At 43.5% G+C, this 7,072-nt stretch overlaps 1 pseudogene; it reads left to right on the plus strand.

The window, feature by feature from the left end:
* The first annotated feature begins 4,336 nt into the window (after nucleotides 1-4,336).
* Nucleotides 4,337-6,701, plus strand: LOC114636668 (annotated as a pseudogene).
* The last annotated feature ends 371 nt before the right edge of the window (nucleotides 6,702-7,072 follow it).

Below are 7,072 nucleotides of genomic sequence, written 5' to 3' on the forward strand. Positions count from 1 at the left end.
AGTGATCAGATAGGATGCATGGGATTATTTTAATTTTCTTGTATCCAGTGAGGCCTGTTTTGTGACCAATTATATGGTCAGTTTTGGAGAAGGTACCATAAGGTCCTGAGAAGACGGTATATTTTTTTTGTTTGTTTTAGGATAAAATATTCTAAAGATATCTGTTAAATCCATTTGGTTCATACCTTCTCTTAGTTTCACAGTGTCTCTGTTTAGTTTCTGTTTCTATGATCTGCCTTTTGCTGAGAGTGGGATGTTGAAGACAGAGACTGCTGTTGACTATGGGGACTTTGGAATTTGAACTAAATATACTTGTTATTATACTATGACTAGGTATGGCCCCCACAGTCTCATGTGTTTGAACAATCTAACTGGAGCCAGGGAGTGTAATGTGATGGGCTATGGAGTGGCACTTTTAGGAGGTGTGGCCTTGTTGGAGTAGGCGTGTCATTGTGGGTGTGGCCTTGTGGGAGGAAGTGCATCACTGTGGATGTGGGTTTTATACCCTACTCTTAGCTCCCTGGAAGCCAGTCTTCTCCTGTTTGCCTTCAGAACAAGATATAGAACTCTCAGGTCCTTCTACACCAGGCTCCCACCTTGATGATAATAGACTGAACCTCTGAACTGGTAAGTCAGCTTCAATTCAATGTTCTCTTTATAAGAGTTGCCTTGGTCATTGTGTCTGTTTACAACAGTAAAACCCTAACTAAGACAGAAGTTGGTATCAGAGACAGGAGTATTGCTGTGATAGGCCTGACCATGCTTTTGTTTGGAAGAATGTGCATTTTGGGACTCTGGATTTGGAAAAAAGTGGAATGTTTTATGTGGGTGCTTAATTGGCCATCCTAGTGGGAATATGGAAGACCTTGTTGTTGAGAGCAATTTCAACTGTGCATACATAGCCTATGAGATTTGAGTGGAGAAGAATTACAGTATGTGGCCTAGAGACTGTTTTTGTGGTATTTTGGCAAAGATGTGGCTACTTGTTGCCCTTGTCGGAAGAGTCCAGCTGAGGATAAGGTTAAAGAGATTTAAATTGATTGCATTGATGAAAGAAGCCTCAAAAAAGCCCAGTGGAGACTTGTTCTCTAGTTAATCCTCATGAAGAGCATTTTGAACAAGTGTAGCAAGCTTAGAAAGGAAAAATGTGAAATTTGTGGTTGGAGTATTAAGGTGCACTAGGAAGTGAAATGGAGCTGAATCCTGTGGTCCAAGAGATATTAGATTGAATCAAGGGATTGTTGCCCTTGGAGCAAGATCCCAGCCAGCTAAGATTAGATCCAGGCATGATAGTGGAAACCTTTAATCCCAGGAGAGTGAATCAAGCAGCTCTCTGAGTTCTGAGGCCAGCAGAGCAAGTTCTAAGAAGAGAAAAATCTTAGTCCAGAAGTGATGGGCCATACCTCTAATCCCAGTGCTCAGGAGACAGGAACACAGATCTCTGAGTTCCAAGTCAGTGTGTAGAGCAAGTTCCATCAGAGCCAATCAAAGGAGTTGGAAAACAGAAAGCTAGTAATAATGTGAAATAACAAGGAAGACGAGTTCTAGCCGCAGCAAGCAGCAGAAGTCGGCAGTTTTCTCTGTACCACTCGTTGCCCAGGGTAAACATGTTGGCTGGTGGAGTAGAAGCTAATTGGGGCCAGGGAATGTAATATGACAGTTTGTATATGCTTGGCCCAGGGAATGTCACTATTAGGAGTTCTGGTCTTATTGGAGTAGGTGTATAACTATGAGTGTGGCCTTGTTGAAGGATGTGTGTCATTATGGATATGGGCATATAGTCTTACAGTCTCAGAAGGGGTATAGATTGATCATCCTTTGGATAAGGCTCTGTTCCACCACCTTGCCTTCCAGTTTCCTGAGTCCACATTTTAAAAGCATCTTCCCATATGATTAGCCTTTGTTTTGTTATTTTTGTTGTTGTTGTTCTAGAGCTATTTCAGACCCTCCAAACGCCTTTTCCAATGCTTCCTACTCTTCAGAGTCTCTCAGATTCCTGGGAACTCAGGCAGCAAATGCTTTATGAATTTTTTTTCTCTGTAAAAGACCACACAGATGCAAACAAACACCAACGTAACCCACTAAACAAAAAAAAAAAAGCACACAAAATTATGGAGTCCATTTTATTCTGGCCAACTACTCCTGAGCACAAGGCCTACCCTAGAGAGTGGGTACCAGTGTCACTGTATTTTGAAGAAAACTTATAGATCCTCCCCTCACAGGTATCATTTAGAAATATTTTCTTGATTCAGAGTGGCACTTTGTCTTCCTCTGTCCTGAGATTGGTCTTGCTTTAACTTGTGTGTGTCTTGTGGATGTAGTTCCTGTGTGCAGCAGCTCTGTTGTGTCTGGAAAACAATATTTTCTTTGTGTATTCCATCATCTCTGGCTCTTACAGTCATTCTAACTCCACATCCTCATGGATCCCTGAGGGTGTGATAAAGACATCCCATTTAGGAATGAATGCTCCAAGGTCTCTCCCTCCCTGCACATTGAACACCCATGGGCTTGTGTTAATTACAATCTGCTGCAAGCAGCATCTCTGATGTGGGATGGGCAAGGCACTGATCTATGGGTATAGTAATATGTGATTAGGAGTCCTTTTGCTGCTGTGTTCCTTTCATAGAGTAGTAGTACTGGGTTTGCCCTTAGGGTTCTTGACCCCTCAAGTCTCAGGTCTCAGCTTCTCACAGTGTCTGGTATGGGTTTTATCTCATGGTGTGGGCCTTGTCCAACAAAAAGTAAATCAGTTTATTACTCCTGTAGACACTTGTGTCCCTCTTGCACCACGATGGCTTATAGGAAGGTTGCTATTGTCATTCCAGGGTCTGTAGCTGGGTGTGAATATTGATGACTTTTCTCTGATGCTATCAGGTAGAGTACTTTCCAACCCTATGAACTCTAGCCAGTAGGACTGAAACATCTTCTAGTTTGGCACCAACTCAACTTCTTCAGGTTTTGGAGGGTACCCAATTACATTGGCAGTAGCCTGTAGTGTTTGAGGGATCTATGAGAACCACTTTGACTAGTGAGTCCACAAAAATGTAATCGACTCCTGGTCCTGGGGGGGCGGTTACTTGGTAATGTATGAATGACTAGTTGGGTCATTATTTCTTCCCATGACATGGTAAATTCATTAAAATTCCTTTTATATATGTGTGTATTTTAGGGAGTTTCTGTGGTAGTAGGTTTCCGTATGGCTTCTAGAAGGTTTTTAATGTTAGCTTTGCTTCTCCACAGTCCCTCCTTCACTCTGTCCTTCCATCCTCTTCTCCATTCAGTACTACTATTAGAGTTTCCTCTTTATCCTTTATGGTACTGAATTCTTTTTTCCCTTCCTTGGGAGATCCCCTCATCCCTCCTGGTCCTTTATTAGCTATCTAACCTTTGTGATTATTCTAAATGAGATGCACAACCCTGACGTTCAAATGCTAACATCCCCATAAAGAGCTAACATGCAACATGTATTTTTTGGTGCTTGGGTTTTGGGTCTCTCTGGATGATTGCTTCTATCTCCATCCATTTACCTACAAATATCACTTTCTTTAACAGCCAGAAACTATTCCATCATGTAAATATGCCACATATTTCATTATCCATCATCAGCTGATGGACAGCTAGTCTGTTTCTAATTTCTGACTATTATGAATAAAACAGCATTGAACACTGATCAGAAAGTGTCTCTGGAGTAAGATGTAGAGTCTTTTGGGTAGATGCCCAAGCATGATCTAGCTAGATCTTGGGGCAGATCAATATTCAGGTTTTTGAGAACCCTTACCCTGAATTCCAGAGTGTCAATCCCATTGTGCAGTCTCACCAGCAATGACTCTTCTTTCTCTATATGCTCCTCAATGCATGCTGTCATTTGTGTTATTGATCTTGGCCATTCTGACTTGGGCAAGACAATTCTCAAAGTAGTTTTAATTTGTATTTCTCTCATGATTAAGGATGTTGACCACTTTAAAAAGTGTCTTCAGACCCTAGAAATCTTGGGTTTCTTCTTGTTCGGCTGATGTGAAGACAGCGGGCGATTGCAGCTAAGAAAAGAGAAAGACTTGGCAGCACTCAGAAGTCGAAGACAATTTCATTGGTTCAGTTAATTTTCTATTCGATGATTTGGCGATATTCCCTGCCCAAAAATACTCCTGGGAAATTGAGGAGTATTAAGTGTGAGTAAAAGACATAATAGTTTGGAACTGAGTGAAGACACGGGTGTCCCTGTTGAAAGCAACCAGCTAACAATTTCTGTGGTAGAGTTGTCATTGGAAGAGTAAGTCCATTTCAAGAGTACTTGGAGGAAGCAGTGGCTTGTTCCAGGAAGCCACTGTTGGCCAGCATGCCTAATCAGGGAGAAGACTGCTATTTTTATTTCTATTCTACATGCACCAAAGGTGACAGCTGCCCATTCCGTCACTGTGAAGCTGCACTAGGGAATGAACGTGTCTGCACTCTATGGCAAGAAGGCCGTTGTTTTCGACGGATGTGCAGATTTCACCACATGGAGATTGACAAAAAACGAAGTGAAATTCCTTGCTATTGGGAAAATCAGCCAATGGGATGTCAAAAACTAAATTGTGCTTTCCATCACACCAGAAGTCGTTATGTTGATGGAGTATTCCTACCTCCAAGCAAAACTGTGCTGCCTAGTGTGCCTGAGTCACAAGAAGAAGTAAAGGCTAGCCAGCTCACAGTTCACCAGAACAAGATGTTTGTTCACTCTAACTCCTCCCTTCAGCTTCGGAGCGAAATGAAAGTAGGGAGTTCAGGAAATGTTCCCATCTCCACACATCTGACTCTTATAGTCAATATTGCAGATGACGATGCTCAAGATGATGATGATGAAGATGATGGTCAGTTTTCTGATGAGGGCGATGAAAACAAAACACCTGCCCTGCAACCAACTCCTCACATCCATAATGGATCACAAGTGGCTTCTGCCCGAAAACCTGGAGTCAGTTTAAAGCAAGGTGAATGTTTGAATTTTGGAATAAAAACTCTTGAGGAAATTAAATCAGAGAAAATGAAAGAAAAATCTAAGAAGCAAGGTGTCTCCTCGGGAGTTTCCAGGGTTTTACATCAGTCTCAGTCCAATCCAGGCCCTGAGAAGAAGGTTCATACAGTGGTGAGGACAGTAACTCTATCAAGCAAACAGGAAGAGCCCTTGCTTAGACTGAGTCTTAGTGAGAGACTGGGGAAACGAAAGCTTTCAGGGGATGGTGACTGGGATCCCCCATTAAAGCGAAGCCTTGCACAGAGGCTGGGTAAAAGAGTGGAAGGACCAGAAACTGACATTGATAAAGCACCAAAGAAAATGAGAGTTCATAAAGTCGGTGAGACTCACGTGAAGACTTTAGAAGAGATTCTTCTAGAAAGAGCCAGTCAGAATCATGGAGAACTGCAAACTAAACTGAAGACAGAAAAACCTTCAGGAGCTGATGATTCTCCATCAGGAACAGGAAGTTCTTCCTCAGTGCAGATCAAAACCTTCTCTGAGGTCCTGGCTGAAAAGAAACATCGGCAGCAGGAAATGGAAAGACAGAAATCCAAAAAGGATCCACGTTACCTCAAGCTGAGAGAAGATACTGAAGTGAAAAAGACAGCGAATCTGCCAACTGTTGCTGTTAGCAGAGGACAACTAGAAGAGCCTGCAGGAAGAGCCAGGTCTATGTAGGAAGTGCGTGTTAAGATGCTAGAGGAGATTAAACTGGAGAAGGCCCTGAGGATGCAGCAAAGCTCTGAGAGTAGTGGCAACTCCCGACCTCAAGCTGAGGCTGCCCCAAGGCAGAAGAGGCTTCTCCGCATCCCCAAGAGAGCAGGTGCAAAAGAAGAGAAAACACTTGAACTTGAAGACAGTGGTGATGCTCCTTCCCAGAACAGTGTGTCCAAGATGGAGGCTGTTGAGACTTCAGATGAGACCATAAGTGACCCCACAAAACTTCCAGCCAACAGATGTGGCACTGTCAAAGAGTAACACACCGAGAGACAGCAGGGGAGAGGAAAGTCACAAAACGAGAAATCAGCCTTTTCATCTGAGCATGGAGATGAGGCTTCTTGCTCTACCAGAGTGGTGGGGAAGAGGGAGCTCACTCCTATATCTGGCATCACTAGGCACCTGGCAAAACGGCTCCACGTGGAGTCATCCCAGAGAGGGGAGGTAGAAACCAACCCCAAAGTAAATGTGAAGCCATCTGTGGTCGAGGTTGTCTCACTTCCCATATTGGCTCCCAAAGGCGGGGCTGTGGAGGTGCACTCTGCTCCCATCGCAGAGGTGAAGCCCTTCAGCTTCAGCAGCGCCCTGCAGGGAAGCCCCACCAAGAAAGCAGCCCCACCAAGAAAGCAGCTGTGGCTGTCATCCAACTCCTCTCTGAGGATAAATCAATCACCATGTCTGAGATAGAAAAATCGAAAGACAGTTCTGTGCTGTTTTCAGCCCAAGCTTCTTGAGAACACTTGCTCCAGAAGGATCTGGCCCTTCCTCATCCCAGAGGGCAACAAATCCATTCTGCCTCAGCTCGGCCCCGACGGGAAAGCCTCCAATCTGTGAAAGATGACTTCGGTAAACTAATATGGGAAATTTCAGGGGGCGAATTAGAAGCTGGGATGGACTTGGATCCTGGGAAAGATGAAGATGACCGTCTGCTTGAGCTCTCAGAGATGATTGACAGTTTAAGCTGAAAGGGATAATGAGGACACTTTAAAAAGTATACCTCTAAAGTACCTGTGTGTATCCTGGATTCCCTAGGGTTGGATCTTTTACATCCCTTGATAAATAACCGTTTTGTCCATTTGATACCAATGTTCAGCATTTTTGAGAAGAAAGTTCTGTAATGCCCTTCTCTCCACATGAGACTGAGCCCCAAATGAAATGGTGCCCATGAACTCAGTGGTCCTTGAAGTGTTTGTCAGTGTGGGCTAGCTTCCCCTGCTGTATTTATTTATGAATTGTCTTAAGTTTATCAGCGTTTAAAATGAAGACAGCTGCTAACCTTTGTTAACCAAATGTCATGGTGCCACTAAACAAAAGACCCATTCGAGAAGGGAAAAAGCCCTCAAGCTGCCAGTATTGATCGAC

The sequence above is a fragment of the Grammomys surdaster genome, unplaced genomic scaffold, assembly GCF_004785775.1.
Source record: "Grammomys surdaster isolate TR1022 unplaced genomic scaffold, NIH_TR_1.0 124818, whole genome shotgun sequence".
Taxonomy (NCBI): domain Eukaryota; kingdom Metazoa; phylum Chordata; class Mammalia; order Rodentia; family Muridae; genus Grammomys; species Grammomys surdaster.